Here is a 26,072-nt window from a genome sequence, read left to right as displayed (position 1 = left end):
AAAGTCAAGAGATTTAAAATCACATGCAAATTAAAACTCACACAAACATGGGGATTTTAGTCCCCACCCAGGGATATTAGCTAATAAATATACAATACTAATAATGTCATCATTAACAACAACTCTAGGGCCCCACTCCTCTCCCTCACCAAACATGTGTTAAGTGGTTTAAAAGCAAGCATACATTTTACAACCCTAGTAGTAACAAAATTGTGCCTCCGGCCACTGTCATGGCAAAGTTTGGAAAACGGTGAGATCTTCCCTGGTAGAGCCCGACTCATGCCTAGGTCGGTTTATCTGAGGATGTCTTAAGTCTTTATACAAAGTAAAGATTAAAGACTGGCTTTCCTATATCTTAAATGTATTGGTCAAAACAACTTGCCAAATTGTACTCTAAATATTAGGCTCACTCTAGACCACTATTGTATTTCAAATAATCTCCCAGGAAATGTAGGGTAATGTCAAAGAGACATTGCTTTAAGGGGGCTGTTAATTATAAAAGGCTGCCATACCCTGGCCCCCACTAACAGACCCGTCGGCGTTGCTCCTCAGCCGGAGCCATTAGGGAGCTCAGTGAGCTGTCTGTCTTTCTATGGCCAGACACTAGAGGAAACCTGAGTCAGATTTCTAGAAATGGTTTATTTATACCCCGTGGGTGAGGTTGTGACGCTCTGGAGAGATAGACAGCTTCATCCAAGCACTTCAGCCTGAGACAGAGCCACTCAGTAGAGAAGACCTCGGGCACCCACAGGAGAGCTCAGCAGAAAAGCAATCCCCTTACGTCATCTGTCACTACTAACACTTAGTTCCTTGCCATCACACACACACACACACACACACACACACACACACACACACACACACACACACCTAGACTTCTCCTCAGCTGGAGACATTGAGCAACTTCATAGAAAGGCTGCAAGACCTCTCATTTTCTTTGCATGGAAACACCAGACATGAGCCCTGTACCTCTGACTACCATCAACAGCTATATGCAGACACAATATTTCTTTATTAAACTACTCTCAACATCTTTAAATCATATTTTCAAGTCTGAACGCTACATGGTTGAGCTTCTACATCAGGTAAACATAAAATTTGAAGGTTTTGTACTTCTAAGCCTCCTGAATAGAGTAACTGCTTACTAGGAAATAAGCAATTTAGAAGAAATATTCTTAGATGTGGAGTTACTAAAACTTCATGTAATGCCAACTTCCCCAAGTAGCTTTTACTTTTGTTTTAACTTCAGTACATTTCTTGATGTGTAGCTATTATCTCCTGGGTAAATTTTATAATAAATATGATAATACCATTTCTCTTTGGGCATCGTAGAAGACCATACAATTCATTTTCAGGTGGTTAAAATTCATTAGAGATTAGCATTTTAAGACTTAAAAATCTTTCAAAAAAAATCCTTGTAAAATCCCAAACATGTTCCCTCTCCCTTTAGCAAACATTGGCTTTTGTTATTTTTTTTTATAGGCTGTATATTGAATTTCCCAGGCTGTGTTTCTGAGCAGCAATCTACCGAAAAGAGTGCAATTATTTTTTTTTTCACTCAAACATGCATTTGAGAGAATGAGTAGATCAGATAAAGAGAGCCGAGATGCTATTCAACGCAACCTTGAGTCACTCTCTGTCTCTTTAAAAAAAAAAAAAAAGGTGGTGAAATCAATACAAACCAATAATAACTTCACATTTGTGGAAGCAACATGAATGGCTCTCCAAAATATTGAGACACATCCAAGTACATTTTCGTGGAGCTGATATTTATCAGAAGTCATTTGCCCTAGAGCAGATGCTCCGGCTCATTGTGTTCCTGTCACAAGTGACTAAGATTTATGACAGACAATTACTGCATCTGCAGTTAGCTGCCTTATAATCAACGCCATTATTTAACGATTGGTGCAATAAACGGACTCCTGTTACTGTTTATCAGATATCAGTCAGTCCTGGCCATTTTCTTCAGCTTCCAAATCACAGTATGGTGCAAGCGCTGCCTTTTAATGGCTCGGCAGAAGCAGGGGCATTTTCACAGACTGCCGGGGGAGAGGAGAGAGCGGCCAATTACATGTATGTACACTGCCCTCGAGTTTGAGAAGCATGCGTGTGACGGCTCCAGACGGTTCCAAACTGGGGGAGGCATTTACTTAGGTAAGGGATTTTTATATTTAGCACAACAACAAACAAACAAAACCCCCAAACCTTTCTGTCTTAATCAGGTGTCTTTTCTGAATACAAATGCTACCCTACTGCCCCAGCATTTTCTCCTCTCTGTAGGTCTCCTGCTCGTCTTGTGCAACCAGGAAGGCAGCCATTGTCTCTGGAAAGTAGTTATTACAGAACAGAACGGTCTCCCCAACCCTGTAGGCCTTCCTCAGAAGGAAGCGCTTGCAACAGGAGAGAATCGGGTTCTTTACCAGCCAAAGAGCCTGTGCTCAGAGGTCCTGCGTATGTACTTACTATTCTTCAATGCTACACTGCCAGCAGACAAACAGGCACTATTTAAAGTTCTTCCACATGGGCTGGTGAGATGGCTCAGGGAAGAAAAACCTGAGCTCAATCCCTGGGCTCCACATAGTGGAAGGGGAGAACTGACTTTCAACAAGTTAATCCTCTGACCATTATGTGTGAGCTGTGGCACAGTGCAAGCAGGACACATACACACATAGACACACACATATAATCATACAAATAAACACACATACACAATCTCACACACACAGTCACACATATGGACATACACATGCATATACATGAAGTAAAAAATGGAAGTAAAAACATATACATGGAAGTATTTGAATCCTTCCATGAGATTTATGTCACACAAAGACAGCAAGTCACAGTGCAGAAGCTATCTGGGAAACAGGACTGCAGTGTAGCCTGGGAGATGCCACGAAGATTCAAATCAACAGTCAACAGGAGCTTTGTGTGGGTTCTTTAGTTGTCAAATGATGGTCTAATGATTTAAAGAAAAAAAGTTCCACTACGCCAGAGCTTTCTGTTTTCTGTCTTTGTTACCATTTCCCATGACCAAGCAAGCTAATTGTCTCATCCATATCAATGCATCTCACTGCATATCATTCATTATGTACACTTGATAACCATGTGTCCATATGGAGGTATTGATGAGGATGCCTCTACTGTGAAAGAATGGTCTCCTTCTCAGAGTTCTGTGTTGCTTTCTAGGGAGACTTGATGCTCACAAGCTGGCTGATGTGTCCTTTTAATTAGAACAAATTGAGACACTTTGTGGGGATCATATTTCCCTTTCTGGGTAACTGTGCACAGGGCTTCATCTGGGTAGCTCGGAACTGGGCCCTTTTCTGGTGAAACTTTTCTTAAAATATATGCTGTAAATTGAATAGAACTATATGATTTTCCCATTCTCCCCTCAGGCCCCTCCTATGACCCCCACGTTCAAGTTGATAGCCTCATTTCCTTTGATTGTTATTATTTTGTAGGTGGAAGTATTTGCAAAGCCCTGACGTGCCTTCACGAGGTTGGCCTGAATGTTTGACAGAATGGCAGGGACAAGGCTGGCTGGTTTCCAGACAAGGAAGCTGCTGTGTGTCACCCAAGGACGCTGCTGTGTGTCACTCAGTGCCACCTTCTCATTTGAGAGCAGATGAGGGGGAGTCAGGGAGGTAAGTGGCTGTCACCAGGACACGATGCGAGCAGAACTCAGCTTATTCAGCCTCCATGCCAGGGACCTTTGCTGCTCTCTTTAGGTCTGATGGGGCCTGCTTTGGGTGTGCTGATCCCAGACTCCCTTCCATGCTCTGCAGCTATAGGAAAGCAAAGTTACTCTTAATCCACAAGGCACATCTCGGTGTATCCTTCACCAGCAGAAGCTGGAGCTGGTGATGAACAGCCACTTACTAACCCAATAAAGAAAACTCCTGCTATGTGGATAATGCCAGTCTTGAACTTGTGGCAATTCATTTCCCTCTGCCTCTCAAGAAATGTAGTTATAAACACGGGCCACAATGCTCAGCTTATATCTCTGATACGGTAATATATTCAGAAACTTCTGATTGTCTTTTGTTAGCTTACATAGGTGATTCAAAAATTGTACAAGAATAGACGTATTACTCCAATTTGGCAGCACCAAGCAATCTGCAGCCATGAAGGATAGTGAAAGAAATGAGCTACAGTCTTTCTTTGCAGATGATACATGAAAACACACGGCAGCATACATAGCTCTCTGGCTCCATTTTAGTAAGACTGGGCAAGCGCTTTGGACGCATCAAAGAAATTGTTACATTTTCTTCCTATGTTCTGCTCTTTTCTGCTGGGTTAGAAGGAAAAATTACACAACACACAGCAAGGCGCTGCCTTTGGGGGCCAGTGACAAAGCCATTGCTCTGCAGGCTGTTAGTAGATGTTCCCAAGAAGGCTGATCTGTTTGTCACTCTGTGAAAACACATGCTGGTGGCCCATCAGAAATGTACCTTGACACCAAACCCCAGAACCTATCCAGTGGTCTTGATGACCCCCAACAGATCTGGCTACTTCCTAGCAAAAATAAAACAGTAACAGGAGGAAGCCGCCCTTCAGAAAACTTCTGTGAGGCTCTTAGGGATAGGAAATGGGGAGATTATCCCAAGAAAAGCAACAAATTGATATTGTACCAATACTTCATGGTTGGTGGCTAAGAGAAGCACAAAAGCATCCAGGTTCTGGTGCCCTCCAGAAGTGATGGTGAACATGGCTTGGTCTGGGGGAGGTTCTGCTGGGTTTGCTCAACTTCTAGGTAGGGATGAGAGCAAGGTGATGCCTATGTGGATGGATACCATCCCGACACAGGGCAGCTGAGTAGTAATCGCACTGCTTATAGCAATTCCAAGTTGAATCCTTGGTACTGTGTGCCTATACATATATTAAGTGTGTGTGTGTGTGTGTGTGTGTGTGTGTGTGTGTGTGTGTGTGTGTGTGCTCGTGCGCACGTGCAAGCAGAAGCCACAGGTTAACCTCGGCTGTCACTCCTTATGTGGTGCCAACTTTTCCTTTGAGACAAGGTCTCTCACTGGCCTGAAGCTAGTCAGGTAGATTAGGAAAGCTAACCAGGGATCCTCCTCAGTGCTGGGATTAAAGGTGCTGCCATGCTCAGCTTTGTATGAAAAAAATCTATCTATTTATCTATCTATCTATCTATCTATCTATCTATCTATCTATCTATCTGCCTACCTATCTAACTATCATCTATCTATTTATCATCTATCATCTATCATCTATCTATCTATCATCTATCTACCATCTATTTATCATCTATCTACCTATCTATCTATCTATCTATCTATCATCTATCTATCATCTATCTACCATCTATCATCTATCTATCATCTATCTATCTATCTATCTATCTATCTATCTATCTATCTATCTATCTATCTATCATGCATTTGCAGCTTTCTACAAATATGTGTCTGCACCACATGCATACCTGCTGGCCACAATGGTTAGAAATGGGCATCAGACACCCCCCTCCCCACCTCCTCCCCTCCCCACCCCACTCCACCCCCCTGCTGAAGTTACAAGTGGTTCTAAGCTGCCTGACAGGGATCATAACTGAACCCAGATCTTCTGCAAGAGCAGCAAAGGCTTTTAATCACTGAGCCATCTCTCCCGGCCAATGCTTAGTCAAAAAAAAAAAAAAAAAAAAAATCTGTACCTAAAAACTCATCTGTCTTCTCAACCTAATACTAAACTATTTTGTAAATAGAAATGTGAATATTACAGTCAAATTCAACAAGTAGTTTAAGCTTAGTTCAGATAGCATTTCTCATGAGTCCTAGCAAAAGCCTTCATAGCTCACCAATCAATTTCTACCTAAAGCTCTCATGTGGGTCTACTTACAAGCTGATCCAGGATGTTTCCATGAATGGTAGGCCATGTATGTGACAAACTACAGTGGCACTGAAGGATTCCTATTGCGGTGCCTCAGTCTCACACCCTCCATGATGTGGACTACGCAAGCCTACACGCTGGGCAGACACAGAGAGCTGCACACGCAATTCTGCACAGTAACCATTGCTTGTTAACAAGACTAAACACCTGTGCTATTGGTTGGTTATTTTTCCATACATTTTATTGTTATACATACAAAATGTGACCTGGAAGCCAGCAACACCTCACACATCTCTAACTCACTGCATCTCTAGAGAGGCCTTCTAGAGTGAATGGCCTGTGGCACCATGATTTGTGTGAGCATGTTCCACAACGTCTGCTAGATGACTACATTACCTAATGGTGCATTTCTTAGAACTCCTCTGAGTTGTTAACGCTACTCAGGCTTGCCTCTGTACACACATAACTGAAATTATTATTGTGTCTTACTAAATTCGGTTTGGGTTCAGTATATACAAACTCATTGATAGGATGTAGAGAAAACACAAAATATACAGTAACAATAAACTGGCTCTCTGGCAAATCCCCCTCTCCTGAAAAGGGTAGCATAACCTCCCAATTTTTCAGTCATCTCTCCATTAAAAATAGAGTTGATAAGCTGCCTACAAAGTCACTGTGTCCCAGGAGATTGACAGTACACCTCATGGCTTTGGAGGCAAGTACAGAGAAGCTATCAGGAAATAGGTGAGTTCCTTGAGAGATGAGTTTGGGCCTGGTGAAACTGAAAACCTCCTTAAGCTCTCTGTGAAGAGACTGTAATGTGTTTCTGTGTGTGGTCTTGCTCCAGTACTGCCTTTCCATGCACTGTTTCTCTGCAGGGAGCAGGTCATTTACCACTCTGAGCCTTGGCTTACCTCTAGACTCTGAGCTCCTTGGGAGACCTCATACTTGTCCTTTATCAGCATTTGCATCATGCCTAGCCTATAACAAGTGCCCAAAAAATGTCTAACACCTGACCCCAAAAAACATTGCAGGTAGAAAAAGATCATTGCTTCTTAATAATCAGATGACTTTCTTTAAGAGACTTTGTTTTTATTCTAGTGTGTGTGTGTGTGTGTGTGTGTGTGTGTGTGTGTGTGTGTGTTTGTGAGTGGATGTGGACATGAGTACAGGTGCCAGAGGAGGCCAGAAGTGGGCATCACATATCCCAGATCTGAACAGACAGGAGGTTGTGGCCAGTCCAGTATAGGCGCTGGGAGCCACCAAACTCAGGTCCAGTGTTCATAACCTCTGCACCATCCCTCCAGCCTGGGGTCTTGACCTACAAGTTCAGAGTAGCAAACTGAGGCAGATGACAGAGACAAGGAAGCCAGGGTACCCTTTCAGCCCTGTTGTGAGGAAGGTCCTTATCATTCAAGATAAAATAGAGTCTAGAGAGAAATGTTTTGAGCAAACCTGGGCTAGACCTACTCTTACTAGGCTGTGTGACTTTGTACACATTGCCTAGCCCTTCTGAGCCCCAGCCTTCCTGTACACAGTAACGGGACAATGGTGATGCCTAATTGCTGTTCTAAAGAAGCAGATGGCCCAGCAAAGGTAAATGACCAGCATAGCACTGTCATATTACACATACTCATTCGGTGTTCCCTTTCATCTACACCATACAACCAGTTTTGCTGTTGCCAGGCTGTGAGCCAGGGTCAAGGGTCTGTTCATTCTGTATTGTCACTCTGTTGAAAAGTATCTTCATTAGCACAAAGTAAAGCATATGGAACTTTCATAAATTATGCTCAAATTTACAATTTCTTTCGCTATAAAAAGTGATGTCATTTTTTGAAGAAAAAAAAATATGAGCAAGCAAATTAGTCCCACCTAGTCTGCTCTGTTGCATCTGTGTGTCAAACCTTCAAAGTCCCTGGGACTCAAAGGTGCCAAGTTTCCTATGAATTACTCAGCTAAATGTGCAGTGGGACCTTCGTGCAAAGCCTTATGGTTCTCTCTGCTCTTTATTCTTCAGGCATCCTCCCAAGGGCTGACTCCCTATGTGTATCTCTGGCTATAAAAAAAAAAATGTAAGAGGGACTTTTGTAAAACAAAGACTACAAATAGAATGAGTTCTCTTCATTTGTTGCATAGTGCAGGGTCTTGGGCCAGTTGGGAAGAGAGCTGGCAGTATGGTTCAACAATAGGCTTGATAGGAATTTAAACCGTGCTTTCAAGCATAGCACAGAAGCATTGAAGAGTAAACACCGTGACACTTATACATCATATGTACTGCAATTGAGTCTTCTAGTATCCCAGTGTGGTGGGCAGAGGAAAGGCTCTTCCAGCCACACCTAAGAGGAGTGATTTGGAAGGCCCTTGAGTCCCATAGCTGCAGTGAGCCAGGCCTCGTCATCCTCCTGAGCCTTCCACCACGTGCACACTGCATATGGCTTCTGGGTTTGGCCATGCTAAGGAGACTTTGGGAAAAGAACCTGCGTTTTGAGGATAGCTATGACCTTTGCCACTAGTACCATGACCTAGAGCAAGGTACTAAAGACGGATTTATGGTTAGGGCATCAGGCCCGGAAGGAGATTTCCATCCTCTCCTTCCAGGAGCCTGACTGGGGAGGGGCTTTGCTTTCAACACCGTTGCTTCTGGGTTCAAACAAATGGAAAACTCCAACTTCATTAGATCAAGGGTTTAGTATAGAGCTAAGTACCAGTGTGTTCCTGTCAATGGCCTGGTACAATCTTTAGTACCAAGGTACTCCTGTAAAGAGCTAAGTATACTGCTTAGGGTGCTCCTATAAAAAAAAAAAAAGCTAAGTACAATGCTTAGAGTGATCCTTTTAAAGGGCTAAGTACACTGCTTAGGGTACTCGTGTAAAGAGCTAAGTATACTATTTAGAGTGCTCCTGTTAAGAGCTAAGTACATTGCTTAGAGTGCTCCGTTAAAGGTCTGAGTATACAATGAATTCTTCTCTAGGGATTAAAACATATTGCCCTGACTGTTGCCTGCCTATGGACCCTGTTCCTCTAACTAGCCTGCCTTGTCTGGCGTCAGTCGGGGAATATTTCTCTAGTCCTGCAGTAACCTGAATTGCACAGGTGGGTTGGTGCCCAGGGAGAAGGCCTCCCCCTTCTCAGAGGTGAAAAGGAGAGGGGCAGGGGCCATGTGTGCGGGGGACTGGAAGGAGAGGGGAAGCTGCGATCAGGATGCAAAGTGAATAAACAAACAAACAAACAAATATATAAATAAATAAATAAATAAATAAATAAATGAATAAATAAATGGAAAAAGAAATCTGTAAAAAGAAATATTTATTATAATTGTCAGTAGAGTGAGCTAGCTCCTGTGGGTGTTTGAGAGGGTAGTGCAGCGAGGAATGTTATCAGCAGAGCCTCACTGAGCCCTGCTGAAGTGTCACCCCATCCTTACCCATCCACGCATCACCAGCCTCTGAGCTTGGGCCATCTGATTTCTGCTGAGCCCTGAGCCTACGCCTTGACGTCCATCCAGGTATCTGCACTTCACTTCATCTTCTTTTTCTCCTCTTCCTGTCTTCACCCTCACCACCCGCCCCCCACCCCGGCTTCTTTCTTCCTTTTATTTCTGTAAGGCAGACTCTCACTGTACAGCTAAGAGTGACCTAACACTCACATGTAGACTAGGCTGGCCTTGAACTTGAGGCTATCCTCCTCTCTGAGCCTCCTGAGTCCCAGGATTCCAGGTGGGGACTTCCACATCCATCTTTGCTACTTTAATGTCTGATGTGGTTGAATGCTCTGATAGTTTTTAGATAGTCAGAACATAGATGATAACTTTGGTTATCTGTGTCTGCTGCTGAGATATGAACTGCTTTTCCTTCCTGCATCCCTGATGTGAGGATCCGTGAGGATGGCAGTCTCTGAAACCACGTGGGCCAGGCATGGAGCAAGAGATGGCAAGTTAGTAAGAATTCAGGTAGGATAGAAACCTGGAGACGCCTCCCATCTAACAACCTTAGGCTGGTGTGGTCCCTGAAGCATCTCAGCCCACCCAGTAAGCCCCTCTATTGTGATGCACACTATTAGGAACAAGCTGGAAACACTAGCTCTGCCACCTGCAATGACCCCACTTTTTTTCCTTGTCTGATTTAAAGCCCATCTCTTCAGGTTTTTCTGTGACTTGTTTTGTATTCTAATATTAATTTCAGACTTAGTACATGAGAGCAAATTACTCCTAGGACATTCTTTCTTGATACTAGGGTAGTGATGGGCTGTGTTGTGTAGGTCTCAAAAAAGGAGCTGAGCATGGAACCATGCCAGAGCCAGAGATTCTGCAAAAGGGCGGAATCCTAGGGAAGGTCCTAAGAGAGTTTTAGTAACATGAAGTGGTGTGGTTTGAAAGAGAAATGTTCCCTACAGGCTCATATGTTTAGCCACTTGGTTCTCAGTAGGGGGATCTGTTTTGGAAGTTTGTAGAACCTTAATGAGGTGGTGCCACTGGGATCCAGGCTTGAGGTTTTACAGAGTGGACCTATTTCCTATTGGCTCCTGTAAACACAACGATGAGTTGGCATCCTGCGGTACCATGTCTTTCTTCCCTGCAAAAAAGGATTGTATTTCTGCAAACTGGGAGCCATGAAAAAAAGGGCCCCTCCACAGTAAATCAGTTCTTGTCAAATATTTGGTGACCACAACAATTAAAGTCACTTGTAATCACTAGGTATGAAGGCATTTCTCAGCTTTAAAAAAACAAAAAACAAAAAACAAAAACAAAAAACAAAAAACATTGAGACCTGTTACTTACTCTTTGTTTTACATATTAATGTTGGTCCCATCTTAAATTTGCACATACTTTTAAGGAAGGATGGAGGAAAGGTGAGGTATAAGGCTAAGTCAGCTAGGCTCGTCCAGGATTCCCTGGGGATACCAAGGGGTACACTTCCATATGGGAAGATAAATGTAGCTGACAAGAGTAACCAGCAGACAAGATGGTATTTGAAGGTGGTGAGGTGATGGCAGGGCCACGGCACAGTTAGTTGGCTAGTGAGTTAGTGGGGCTATTTTGAACTGTTTGAATTTGCTTTAATTAACTCAGGTCAATAGTTCCTGACAGACATTTCCAAGATGGGAAGCTGTTCACTTGGCTTCAGAGATCAACATAGCTGAGGGGTAGGAACAAGTAGTCATTGAAACACTTGCAGACGGTCCACAATCAGTTCTAAAAGTTAGGGACGATTTCAGCCTTGATCATGTCTCAGGTTCCTAGTCTATAAACAGGGTAATGCTGACACCTCAGGATTGTTATGTGAACTAGATAAAATGAAGCATATAGAGTCCTTATCATAAAGCCAGATCCTGGAAGTCCAATAAATGGAAGGTATTTTTACCCTGTGATGAGCAATCTGTTTTCTCTCTTGGCTACTCTGCTTTCCTGAAATCTGTGTCTAGCATGTTTTTGTTTAAATAACTGTTAAAAGTCCTTCTCTACCAAACTTTGGAAATAATTCACAAAGAATTCTTTTAAAGGTGGCTAAAATACTGCAGATACCTCTGAGGCTCCTTCCTCGGAGCAGCTCTGAGTATCTGCCTGCCCAGACTGTCCCCACATCCAGTGCCATCAAGCCCTGTCTTCTCCCTTCCCCTGTTCCTCTCTCAGTCCTGTTCCACTGATTTGGAGGAGAGACATTAGCAAGTTTTGGAATTTGTTTAGTTAACTGCTTAAGGCTCATTCTGATCTCAGGTTTTTAACTAGCTTTCTTAATATTCTGCTTTATTAACATTAATCCTGAGAGTCACATTGAGCATCAGGCTAACAGACTTAATTCTATATGGAGCATGAAATTCTTATTAGATTAATCCTGTAGCTTTGTTTGGTGACATAAAAGCACTGCTGTCTTCTATCTACAGATGAGACTATTGAAACTGAAGACACTGCTAGGTTGAGTCATTTGGAATGATTGGGAATGAGTTATATTGCCTTGTAGATGCTGGTACTTAAAATAAAACACAACATAAATACGTTATTGTGCATGGTGGCACATGCCTGTGATCTACCTTGAACTCTTGAGCTGCTAAGGCAAAAGGATTCAGAGTTCGAAGTGAGCGTAGTGTACACTCCCAGATCCTAAGAAAATAGAACAAAAAAGTAGCAACACATACAAACCAAAGTGAAAACAGGGAACAGCAGAGGAATTTGGGAGCAGTATCTGGAAGTCTCAAAGGATCAGAATTGGAAAATGATGAAAAGAAAACTAGAATTTGAAAGAGAACATCCTAGGATTCTTTATATATATATATGTATATACTCATTTATTTTGAGTTTATTATTTTATTACATCATTTTTTCTTTTTTAAAAATATTTTTTATTATGTATTTTCCTCAATTACATTTAGAATGCTATCCCAAAAGTCCCCCATACCCTCCCCCCCACTTCCCTACCCACCCATTCCCATTTTTTGGCCCTGGCATTCCCCTGTACTGGGGCATATAAAGTTTGCGTGTCCAATGGGCCTCTCTTTCCAGTGATGGCCGACTAGGCCATCTTTTGATACATATGCAGCTAGAGTCAAGAGCTCCGGAGTACTGGTTAGTTCATAATGTTGTTCCACCTACAGGGTTGCAGATCTCTTTAGCTCCTTGGATACTTTCTCTAGCTCCTCCATATGCAGAGATTCTTATACGCAGAAAGTACTGCCCCATGGTTAGTACCATATGGCTTCAGCCACCTTGTATCCAAGTTCCTATTATCAATCAAAAGAGTAGACCAGAATTTCCCCAAGTTCTATACTGAGACATCCAAGTGAACTCTGGGAGGGTCTACTAGGCATCTTGTCACAAATATGATAAGAACATTTGTTTGCTGTTGGTCACCCTTACAGGTGACCATCAGGGTTCCTGACCAAAACACAGTTTAAAATTAAGTAATACATATTAGCATCCTCCTTCCTCACACACGAGAAAGAAAAATAAAGCAATAATGGTGAGTTGGTATTCTGAGAAAAGTATCTGTGGGGTGTGTGTGTGTGTGTGTGTGTGTGTAAAGTTATTTCTTAAATAATCTTCTATATATGTATATTCTGTATTGTGTTTAGAAACAATTCTGCAATCTTCTGAATTGGAAGATATGTCTGAATGGAAGAGAAGAAGAAGCAAGAAAGCTCAGGCACTACCTTCCCAGAGGCAAGTGGCACTCCTCGGCCAGTTAATAAACAATGACACCTCAACTGAAATGCCCAAGGAGAAAGCCATCCGAGGTGCCACTACATCCGTCCTTCTCTCTCTAACCTTAAGTCAACAGAGAAGCAGAATAAGAAGAATGTAGACAGATTCTACAGATTACCTTCCCAAGCACCCATAGGAGAGGAGGGATAGATAGAAAGGCAGGTTAGACTCAGAAAAAGGTAAGCCCTGCCTGGCTCCAGGTATTCCGGGATGAGCTTGGGGTAAGATCTGCTACACTCCACAAAGATGTAGCAGAAATGAGTTTGCCATTTGGTCAGTAAATCCCTTTAAGTTCTATACAGAGTCCTGTCATTTGCCCAGCTGTACCAGGAATAGGACTGTCAGAACATCCTGTGCTGGAGTGCATGGCAATTTCATTCACGGCAGGCGCCAAGTAATTTGGATCTTAAAATGCACCTCACAAGAAGTTCGAAAAATACAGAGGAAGTTTCAGCATTGAGTCTTTGAGTATCTCTTGTCTAGAATAACTGCCCCTGTCATTTAGGGAGCCCATGGAAGTGCTGGTTTCTCAGGTATGGCTATGGATGTCCTCTTACCCCTTGAGGCAGGTACAGTGAGGCTCATTTGCTCCCCGGGATGGCGAAGCCAGGATCAAATCTACCCTTTTCATTGTGCTTACAGCAAGATTCTCTCTTCCCAGATACAACTCTTCCAACTTCCACCCTCTTGCCAAGCTTTATGGAAGAAACCCACACTCAATACTTGCCTCTCTGCCAAGGATTCATTCATTCCACAAACAAGGTATCTCCTGGCCCCTTCTGCCTTCCCTCCAGGTCCAGTGGTCTGTTTCCCAGGAATAATCCATCTCTTAGCTCTTGATGCCTATGTGGAACTGCTCCTCCTATAATTCTGGTTTCCTGGTTTCTCATGGCTCTCTTGTGCTTTGATCTGATTCTTACTCTAGACCATCCCTCAATCACTTTTCCTCCCTCCCCTCTCTCTTCACTTTCATTTCTCATTCTCCCTCCCCCTCCCCCTGCTCTCCCGTTCTTTCTCCTTTCTCAGATTTATTCTAGTTTCTGGAATCTAGTTGTCCCCACAGCAGCAGTTCTCAACCTGTGGGTCACAATCCCTTTTTTGGGGGAGGGGGTCAAGCAATCCTTCACAGGGTCACCTAAGACTATCAGAAAACACAGATATTTACAATATGATTTAGAACAGTAGCTAATTATAGTTATGAAGTAACAATGAAAATAATTTTCCTCACATCATAAGGAACTATGTTAAAGGGTCACAGCTCTAGGAAGGGTGAGAAGCACTGCCCTACAGCCTAGCTGATCAATACCCAGAGAGCAGAGCCCTGTCTTTGGGGGCTAAAATCCCAGTAACCAATTTCATGAGACTGATTTGAGGGGTACAGAACATTTACAACAAAATGTCAGCCAACAGAACATTAATGTTCAGAGCACTCCACAGTGAGCTAAATTGACATCAGGGTGCCCCCCTAGATCAAGAATAAATAAAGAGTGGGCACAAAATTCTCTGGTAAGTATACTTTCCCCCATTGACACTCTGTGTTGCGGGCTATACACAGAGTCATAAAATAAGAGGAGGAAGAGAAGATGCCCCTGCAGCCGCAGTCTGAAAGAACATGGATTTGTGTGTACATGTGTTCTTAGCTCTACAACAGGGAAGCACCACTGGGTAGAGAGTGGGGCATGGGTCAGTGGGCAGTCTGTGAGTCAGGCACTATCTTCTCAAATGAATGAATGAATGAATGAATGAATGAGAACAAATGTCTTTTGAGTGCTCATGGTTTTCCATCCTATTTTGGTGGTCTGTGGAAAGCTTGATCCTTTTGCTTAATGCCTTGGGTTGCAAGAAAACATGTGTGTTGCCTGCTTTATGTTTCAGTATGTTTCACATCTGGTGTACATACTGCCTGGCACTCATCAGACAGAAGGAAAGGACTATTCATTAGAATTAATTAGTCATCTGGATAGTCACATACTTAAGTAAAACACATCCCATGGTCACCTTCCTAAGAGTTCCCCAGAACATGCTGTTATTGTACGCTGTGCCCCACTGTCCATAGCTTCTTAGTTAACCCAGAATGGTCTGCTTTCCAAAGTTTGCATTTCAGACGTGTTTCTAAGAATTGGGAGACGGTGGTTCAGACACTTCACGTCGTTTGAGCTCCCTTAAACTCCAGTACCTATTCTCTACCTCGTGATTCAGCCCACCCCTGTCTCGGATGTGTTCTGGGGGAGGTAAAGGAAAGAGCAGCACATTCCTTGTGCCTGTGTGGGCTAAGCCTGGGCACTCATGGGGTTAAAAGCACTGCAGTAATATTAAGCACATGTTTCCAGCCCGCAGGGTGCCAGACTGAGGCGTCCTCCAAGCCTAATTTGATAGATATTATGCCTACATTGCTGCAAGTAGCGATGGAGAAAGTAAAAATTTTATGGATGAGCAAAATAGGAGCTCTTCTGGATGGAGTGTTTTTAAATCAGGTGTATAATTTACCCAGTGTCAGACCGCATGTAGAGTGCATTACTCAATTGAACTTACACGCAGATAGGAAAGCCGTTTCTTTTAATAAGCACTTCTTCAACTTATTGGCTCTACAATTACTTGCACCAAATTATCAGCAGCTGCTGCCTGCTTGGCGCTGCAGCCCAGACGAGGAGCCACAGTAGTTTCTAATCAACAAGCCACTCGAGGGCTCTTTATCATTTTTAGCTTAATTCCACTTTTATTTGGAATTTATTAATTGGAATATCCAATATTTTCACGACGGAATTTTGCTTTGCTTCCATTAACAAGAAGCCTACCCAATGGCTGAGGTGATTAGGAAAGGGGAAGAGTGGTGCCCAGCCTTATCTCCGACATTCACAGTATTATACGCATAATGCTGGCTTCGTGTTCTCTCGGAGGCTGGGTTTAGACCTTTTTATGAAATTCTGCTGCTGAACTTAGCTTTCTGGGTGTTTCGAGTCCAAGAGTTGTTGCAGGTGTCTGAACAGCACATCTTCATGCACAGCCAGTCTAGCCATATGTTTATGCCAGGCTTCTGGACCTCCACATGAAGGATATTATGGAGTGACTGCAGTCGGGGTGTCCTGGGCATTGGAGGTTGTTCCCAAATATTCCTGGCCTCTGACCACAGATTGCTGGCTGCTCATCTCCAGGCTCCAATGATAAATGCTAAAAACTGTCAGCAACATCGCAGAAGCACCGAAGTGTTTTATGTAAGATGGTGCAGCACATTACACCCAAGGAGCCTTGAAGGTTAGTTCTAAGAGGAAAGTACACTTTTTAACGAACTTGTTGGAAACTTTAGAACTGTATCCATAAGTATCAGTATTCTTTGCTCTCTGAGAAACGTTCAATGAAACCATGAAGGTCTAATTGTTTAAAATCAACCACATTTTATCACTACTTTTACAGCCAAAAGCAAAAGGAAATGACTTTTTAAAATATATAAGCAATAACTACTTATAATCAAATCAAATAAATATCTGAATAACCACTGTTCATGTAGATGGACCTGGGGACTAATTTTATAGAAGTATGGTAAAATTGTTTTATGTCAGCAGAGTCAAGAATACCTAATCTGAGATACATTTTACTTCTTCGGAATTAATTTGTATGTTATTGCCAGCTCCAAATTAGGAAACAGAAAGGTATGAGGAGCTAAATGCTATGACTTCAAAAAATGTTAATTCAAGCTCAGACTTTTCTCTTTTCAAATTCACATTTTAGCCTTTTAAACATGAAGGGTCAAATGTTCAAAATAAATATACTCATATATATATATATATATATATATGCATGTATATACATATATAAACACATACATATATACATGTTTATTTGTGTATATATACATACATATTAATAAATACAGTATACACATGTATACACACACACATACATACACACACACACACATGAAGTGCTGCTGGAAGTCATGGCTCATATCTATAATCCTACTGGTTGGGAGACTGACAGTGAGTTCTGCAGAGAAAACAGAGGAATACTGCAGTGAGTTCAAGGCCAGCCTGGATCACAGTGAGACCCTGTCTCAAAAGACAAAAAGAAAATCTCTAGCCAAACAACTAGGATCCAAGTGGAATACAGCTCTGTGGAAGGGCACCTGCTTAGTATGTGCTAGGTCCTAAACATCAGCCTGAACGAAACCCTACTGCCAACAACCATTCACCAAAGAACAAAAAGAGAGAGGAGAGACTCCTCCTTTGAAAGGAATTTGCAATCTTCTAAACCTTCCATCTACACTGGAGGTGGTTTGGACATCTAGCCCTGTGGTGCAGGACATGAGAGTTCACGTTGGCCAACAGGGTCTCCCATGTTTTCATTCTTCCTAGGTCTTTACACAGTGAGCTTCTCACGTACACGAGGCATCTTTTTTTTTTTAAGGTGAAAGAAGACTTTTAATTATTTCTACCCCAATGAAATAATAAATGTTCCAAAAATGAAATAGAATAACTGTTAGTGGGTTCTAGTTTTCAAAGAGAGAAATAGATCTATCCGCCCAAATCTGAACACTATAAAATGTATACCTGAATTAACATACATGTTTCCTATACACAGATGCAATTTTATGTCAACTAAAAATTTAAGAAAAATCTGGAAAAAAATATAGCTTTTGTAGCATCAAAATATTTTATACTGCGGGGTGGGTGGAGGGGGTAACCGAGAAATGGGATATCATATGAGATGTAAACAAATGGAATGGTTAATAAAAAAAATTCATACTGTGTACAACTCTGACTCTCTCAAATGCATTAATTAATAAATTATTAACTAATGAAAATGAATTACTAATTAATTAATTAATTAATTAAACAAAGCCCACGGATTTTGTTTTATTTTGTATCATTTCAAATACTAATAGCAATGCCAACATGTTTTCACTGAATTATTCTGACAGGAAACACTTGAAATAAACATTCAGAGGAACTCCTGTCTTTTAGAGCTGATTAATAAAGAGACTATGGCAATATAATTTAAGAAAGCAGGGGTTTGGGTCATAGCTCAGTGACAGAGAGCTGAGCATGCACAGGGCGATGGGTTCAATCCCCACTACACACAAATGAATAAACTTAATTTAAATCACTCATAAAAAACATTCAAGGAGATGCTTTCTTGCCAGAGGTTCAGCACACATCTAGCAGACACAGCAGCCTGCATGGAACACCTAGCCTAGCCTCAGGGTTCTCAGACAACGCACATATTTGAACTATGCTGTAAGGAACCTGTCACTAGGCTGTGGTTTTTATAAAGAAATAAGAGAAAGGTCATTCTCAGAGCAGTGGATTCATTGTTGGTCTCTGAGTCAAGAACTCTTTCCTCCTACTATCTGGAAACTCAGAAATCTTTGAGGTCCCAGCATCCCAAGATGTACAAGGCAGAAGCCAAAGCTCAGCTCTGACCTTTTGATTTATGACTTCAGTTCATCCTGTTGTATGGCTTATGAATTGGCAGAGAGAATTAAAACTCAAAATTTTCAAATGAGTTGAAATCCAAGTTTAAAGTGTGATTCTTGTCACATTGATTTGGGGGGCAGGCAGAGGGTGTTTTTCGTATTATTGTTAAGACAGAGTCTTATGTAGTCCAGGCTGCCTCATACTTATTGTGTAGCATAGGCTAGCCTTGAACTCCTGATGCTCTTTATAAGTGTCCAAGTAGTTAAAATGTTTAGCAATAGACAACACTTGGACTTCAGATAATCACAACAGAAGCCTTGGTCCACAGGGGCCAGACTGTCCAGAACCATGTTCCAGCTACAGCCTAATCTTGAACATGAAGACAAAGCTCTCCATGGGTCAGTGTGGGACCAGAGATCAACCTTTTTCATGAGCAAACAGCAAGAGAAGCCTTTACTCAACTTAGTTTTTCAAAAGTGGCATTCTTTGAAAAATCATTCGTGACTCCAGCCCCATTTAACATATTCATAATCCTCCTCAGGTTCCAACTCTACTCATTCTGAAAGCTTTGAGCTGAAGCTGAGCAAAAGAGGTAAAACCTTGCTATTCCGTACAAGGTTTCAGCTTTGTACACGGTCTCATATTTTATAATAAATACCGCGGCAGTAAGTGACTGGCTCTGGGCAGAGAAGCACATCCTACAAGCCATTGCTTTTAGTCCCTCAGGGTAGCTACTGAATTTTCTGATAACATAAAAAGGAAGTCATCTTCAATTAGTATGCTCTATAAGTCCAGTGCAGATGCTTTGGAGATGCCACATGTGGTCATGATCAATCACACCCTAAATAAAAAGTGTAATCCAGAAACTTGAGAAGCTTCAAGCAACAGAGAAAAAGTGACTAACTGTTGGGTTTGGATGCCTGAGGGGGCTCAGGGTGCTGCTGTTTGAGACTTACTGAAATGGCATCTTTGTCTTGGAAAGGCAAAGGCAGAATGGCAAACTTGACTTAGTATAGGCAACTATAAATGTCATGCTTATTAGCTCACAGGCTTCATCAGAGTGGTGGAGAAGTTAGTTTAGGGTGCAGAAAGGGCTGTGTGGCTTTAGAGAACACAGATTCACCTGTATGCTTTCCTCCACCCAGGAGGAAAGTCAGTAGTGACTGAGTAACGGGTCTGAACAATCACACGTGTAATGTTACAACTCACATCAAACTACAGAGTAAAAGCACACAGTGAAATGCCAGTGTCCAGCAGTAGGTTTTGACCTAATGTGGGAGAAGGTCATTGTTTAGAAGTTTTCTAATGTCTTAAAGATGGACAGAGTTTGAGCTAACTGGTTCAAAAGGGAGAAGCAACCATTACAGGGACCAAACTCACAGGGAATTCCACAGCCTCTAGGCTACCCAGTATTCACACCCTTTCCTGAGAAGCCTGAAGTACCAGGAGGTACCTGAAAGACAATATACTTCAAGTTAATGTGTTAATGACGCTGAAGCTGGGCCCACAAAAAGTTCCCAGAGTTATACTATCACAGAACAAGTCACTGTCTTAAAAGGAGCTCTCGAGTAGAAAAGTCATTACGAACGATGAGCATCACCCACCCCTTTGAAAAGTGAGAAACACACAATGTGTTCAGCTGTGTTTTCATAAGCAGACCTGCACTGTGAGAGCAGGGACCAGCCAGCTTTTCTCCAAATTTCCCTGTTTCTTTGCTCTCCAGGGGAAATTAGTAGAATTTGCTCTATATGTTGCTTAGTGGTGAGTTAGCAAGCTTGCTGTCTGAACTGGAGCAGCACACTTCCATCCGCGCATCACCAGTTGATGCGCCATGTTCAGAGCAAGCCATCAATAAATGTTTGTTGACTTGAAAGACAATGGTGAAGGCTTTAATTTATCTAACACCAGCCATGGATGGATGATCATTATCTACTTGGCTTGTGTTGGTGAACACTGGCATTTAAGGATGCTCTGTTGATACATACACCACGGCCCTCCCAAACAGGAACCCAGCCTTGCTCTTGGCTTGACAGGCCTGTCTTTACCATCTGAGGCGCTCAACCCCAGGGAACACGCCTTCTTGCCAAACACAGTCATTACATACAAGAGCACATTTTCAAACAAAACGTTGACTTTGAATTTGAACAAAATCTATTTTAGTTTTTATTTTCTTTTAAAAAAGACCATTGGTCAGAAAACGTTTACTCAAATTGACTTCTGCTGTCTTGATCTCCAGTCCACTGTATATACTACATCTCAGAGGTGGGAGCTGGGGTTTTACTATCTATCTTATATAGACCATGCAGTTCCATGTATGCAATTTCTTTTATTCATTTCTTATTAGTGTGGGAAGCATGATGCTTAGGGGGAACATGTGTGACACGATGCATGTGTAGAGGCCACAGGGCAGCGAGTCAGTTCTTTCTTTCCCTATACATGGCCTCCAGGATCAAACTCAGGCCACCAGGCTTGTCAGGTAAGCACCTTTACCTGCTGAACCATCCCTAGGAAATTCTTTAAATAACTTCTCCATATGCAGTTTATCAGATTAAACAATACTTTCCCATCTCACTTAAAACCAACCAACAAACAAAAACACTGTCACCAATGCTCAACTACTTGGATCAAATCCCTACCAAATCAAATACCATCAGCTCCCTCTTGCACTGTAAGCTTCCAAACTAGCAAGTAGAGTCAAGATAAAGAGATCCGGGAGAACATTAGTTGGCTATGACAAGAGCATAGTCTCATGGAATACTAACACATAATTGATGAGATATATGTGGGAAAATTTGATTCAAAAAATAGGGGAATGAGAGTGAGAGAGAGAGTGAACGAAAGGCTGCAGCTGACCACTAGTCTGGCATGGTGAGAGATGCTGGAGACCTTAGAGAAGAAGGCTATGGGAGAATGGTGGGGTGAACCCCACTCAGCACAGTTCATGAAAGGATGAGAAATGAAGAAGTTCTGAGAGAAGAAAGCCCAGGCTGGAGCAATGGCCCTGCTGGCAAAACAGGGAAATCTGAATCTGATCCCAGAATCCATGTAAAAAAAAAAAAATCCAGACATGGTATCCCATAGAATACATGTTCTTCATAGCACACATGTCCTTCTTTTCAAATATTGCCACAGAAGCTCATTCCATAGGTAGAGTTGATGGAGTTGATTAAGACATGGAGCTCTAGGTAGGTTTGAATTTTAGATAATATTCTTTGTGCATCTGAAATGCAAACTTAACAAGGTATCTGGATTTTACCTGTTATAATACTGTGACAGATAATTGCTTTCGGATGACTCCATTTCTCAATTATAGACTGTCATATTTTAGAGCACTCACCCAAGAGAGGGGCAAATAGAAGGTGACAACCCTAGGTTAATTAACAAATAATTGTTGGCCAACTTGTCATAAATCAATACCTCTATTTCCAATGTAGTAGTCAATAAAATCAACACAGAGTTTTTTAAAAGACTTTTAAACAAATGGGATTTTGTGTGTGTGTGTGTGTGTGTGTGTGTGTGTGTGTGTTTCTCTACTCTTAGCAACACTTGTTTCACTTTCCATGGAACATCTTCTTTAATGAATACCATAACACTTACTGTTGGTTTAAAAAATATAAAACATGTTTTATTAAAACAAGCGTAAAAGACATGCCAGTGGATTTTGAATTATAATTTTGTTTGGATATTTTAAATTTAATGCAGATTGAATTTATCATATTGCCTCTCAAAGTGTTCTCGCTAGTGTTTCTTCTCTCCCTGAATAATGTCTTACCTGATGGTCAAGTGAGAAGTATTAATTACTATTAATTCCTTTTCATATAACTCACATACTTAAAAACATGAATTTTGTGTTTAGTATAATTAGCAATACCGTCAGATGAAGTATCTATGGTTTTAAACCTTCTTTCTCTTGTCTGCTACAACCCAATGAATTACAAGTACACACATTAGCCAGCCAGTGTTCTTCAGGGAAAAAAACAAAACAAAACAATGAATGTCTGTATCTAGCTAGACAGATTATTGTGAGAACTGACTCCTGTGACAGGAGACTGGGAAATCTCACAGTGGCCACCCTCACGGTGAGTGGCCAGGAAAGCTGGTGATGCAATCAGTCTGAGTCCAGAGTTGGGGGAGCTGACAGAAAAAGTCTCGGTTTCAATCCAAAGGCCAGGAACCTGAGCTGTGATGCCAGGGGACAGGAAAAGAAGATGAAACTCAACTAGAGGGACCATGCCCTTCTCCCTTTCACTACACTGGGCCTCAACAGATGAGATGCAGCCCACCATGCTGGCCAGGATGATGAAACTCTCTTACCCTGGGCTGTGGATTCAGAAACACTCTATCATGGAAACACTCTCCCAGACCTTCGCAGACATGGTATCTCACCTTCTCTGGGTAAGCTGAAACCTAGTGAAGCCAACACACAATACTATTGCTGATGGCAAAACTGAAGCACAGAGAAGATGAAAAGATTTTTCCAGGTCATACCACTGAGCACTGAAGAGCCACATCTGAAATCTAGAGCTTAACTACTGTTACTGTCTATGAATTGGAATCTCTTGATTCCTCTTCAGGAATATCTTTCATACTCTTCCTCTTCATCCCATCCACCACTCTAGCGCAAACCCTGGTATCTCATAACTGGTACCTAGTTTCTTCGACTTGTAGTAGCCTCCTAGGGCCACATTGTGAGCTACAAACTAGTGGCTTAGAAATCAGAGAATTGTATCAAAATTCTGAGAGGACAGAGATATGACATAACACGTTGTCAGGACTGATTCACCCCAAGAACTGTTTGCTAGAGGATCTGATGAGAGTGGCAGGTGGATATCTTCCCAAGTCTCTTTCTGTCTTTCAAATGCTCCTTGTCCATGTCTGTTTTCAGAAATCCCGTGTACAAGAACACCAGGCATTTGGTAACAGGGATAATTGTGCTCCAGCATGACCTTGTTATAAAGAGTTATATCTGTAAAGACTGCTTCCAAATTAGGTCCCATTCTGAGATCCTGAGGGTTAGAAATCCAACTATCCTTCAACAATGGTAGAAGACAGAATTCAGCCCCTAACCTCTGCCTTCTAGCCTGTCCTCCACCAGCTGTGAAAGTTTTCTTGCTAAAATTTTAATTCTCTCATTCCCTTGCTTCTAGATGTGTTTCAAGGACAAGCTTACAGCTTCCACGAGGAAAGGCTAGATGGGAGGAGTAATGTCAGGCTTTCTGGTGTCTCCAGTGTGTCCTGGTGTATGCTGTAGCTTCACTTTAGCCTCTTTCCACTTTTTTAAATCAGACCCTGAACTTTACATTTCAAGACATGAAATAAATTTGCCCTGCTCCCCTCCCACTCCAGACCTTTGCACGAACATGGAACCAGAACTACCCATCGGATCCTGGGGGACTCATTAGTGGGTATGCAACAAAGTCAATGACTGACCTTGCCCCAGAATTCATCAGTAACCAGTAGTTCTTATGGACACCTTCCCAACCTATGATTGGCAGTTGACAAGTCCAATCTTGCACAGGCCTAATGATGGCAACTATATTTGCCTTTGCCATGTGATCATGATTATAATGACTGTCATACCCAGAAGACAGCTCCCCTTCCTATCTTCTGATACATATATGTATATTTTCTTCACTTTTCTATGATGTTCCCTGGAGCTCATATTTTAACTTCTTGGTTTTCAGTATATGATAATATTTAGAAGACCATGAAGTCTTCAAGAAATAGAGCCAAGCTGTTGGAAGCAGGATTTGGGCTGCAGGCTTTGAAGATAATGCCCACCCCTGATTCTTACCCGTGTTCTTTGCTTCCTGGTTTGCTATGACATGCAGTGTCTGTATTCCCTCATCATCCTACCACACAGAAATTCAACTTGATGCTTCTTTACCACAGTGATAGACAGAACACCTCTGAAACAGTGAGGAAGAGGTTGTGCTTGGTGTAGAGCCAGTCACATTAAATGCATTGCCTCTGATCTTCCTAGTGACCCTATGCGTTGTTTTGTGCTACCCCATTTTATTCTGACAGTTTAATATCATCTAGCACAAGAGTTACAATCTAAATCTCAAAGCCAATCCTGTCCATTTTTCTTTATTACTGGAATGTTCTTTCTCAATCCCCCCAAAAACTCCACCTCATCCTTCTAGATCCTCTAGTATCACTTCCTTGCAAAACCTCTCTTGGCCAACCAAGTACCACTCTTCCCCTTCCTTCAGCACTGAAGTCATGAATAATTTTGCCTAGTCTATAGTACGTGGCGTAGCATTCTCGCACCCTCTTACCTCAGATTGGCCTTGACCTCATGCCTTGGTTTTTCAATGCATTGAAAATACAGGTGTGTGCCACCATACATGATACAATCTCTCTCACAGTGAAAAAGGCATTGATTCCAACTTTAAGTTTAAATATGCGGCATCTTTCCAGAACAGGTATCTCCCTTAGGGGGAAAAAATTACTATTTCATACTAATATGTGCATTCACCAAGTTCCACCCAAAGTCAGAACCATTGAAATATCCCAAAAATGTTTGTTGGCAAGTGTAAGGTGCCATAGACTCACATTGACAAAGCACAGAAGGTCCAGAGCATCTTGAGGGAGGAAGGACCACCACTGGAAAGGTAGACATCATCCAAGCCCACAATCCTTCTCCATCAGCAAAATCATCCCAGGTCCTTCTCTGGGAACATATCATGATGTTAAAGTTCAAGATATCTTTGACTATGCTTATACTTACACCAAGGTCACCACCACTGAGAGTGACAAGGGCTTTCTTTTTCCAATAAAAACATTTGTTTTTGTTTTTGTTTTTTTAAAGTTCACCCATCCAGGTATTTTTCAGTTCTCTAAAACTAACTTTTCTCAAAAGGTTTGGTGAGAGTGGTGCTTTTCCACTTCTGGGCCCAAAGCAGAGGCATCTCCATCCACCATATATTATACCCATGTATTTTCCGCATCAGGGAAACCACACTAATTATAGAACTATTTGATTAGCAGGAACTTTACTTTCAGAGGCAACGTTCACGGAAGAAAGAGAGCTTTGATATACTGCCGAATTTTTATTTTAAAAACTGATTTGAGGGGCACAGCATGAGCACCCTGTAAAAATGGGTGGAATGTCACGATCATGCCCACTCAAAACCACCCCCACTGTAATCTGTATTTGGGGAGTTCAACTAATTAACAGCCGGGTATTATTATAAAGATGCTATTGCTGTGTTATTTAAGTGGTCTTTAAGTCGCTAAGCACCAAGTACTCAACTTATTAGCAGTTCGCTCTTTCTTAGGTGAAGAAAAGCATATAATTGTTCTGAGTCTGGAAATGGGATGAAATGCCTACATAGCAAAGGGTCGCAGCATTAGGAAGGTTGAGAGCCACCATCTTAGATCAGCACATGGAAGCACATGGCTCAATGTTTTTAGCTAGAAACCAACTCTGGACTTATTGGATGGTTTTAAACAAAGGCAAGTCTTCTCCCACTATCAAAGACATATATGAAGAGCAACAGAGCAGAGCTGTGAAAAACAGACCTCAGCTCCACAGGACTCCTATATGTGAGATACTTAGCATGGAACCTCCAATGCAGCAGTGTCATGTGAGCCCCACTCCAGTGATCACA

The 26,072-nt window shown here is 42.0% G+C and overlaps 1 long non-coding RNA gene across 1 annotated transcript; it reads left to right on the top strand.

The window, feature by feature from the left end:
- Positions 1 to 1,838: 1,838 nt before the first annotated feature.
- Positions 1,839 to 14,166, top strand: Gm52623. The gene is made up of 3 exons (XR_003954607.1): positions 1,839 to 2,154; positions 3,465 to 3,647; positions 12,916 to 14,166. It is a non-coding gene; the product is annotated as a predicted gene, 52623 (long non-coding RNA).
- The last annotated feature ends 11,906 nt before the right edge of the window (positions 14,167 to 26,072 follow it).

The sequence above is a fragment of the Mus musculus genome, chromosome 3 (assembly GCF_000001635.26).
Source record: "Mus musculus strain C57BL/6J chromosome 3, GRCm38.p6 C57BL/6J".
Classification (NCBI taxonomy): Eukaryota; Metazoa; Chordata; class Mammalia; order Rodentia; family Muridae; genus Mus; species Mus musculus.
This window is presented reverse-complemented; position numbering and strand designations above follow the sequence as displayed.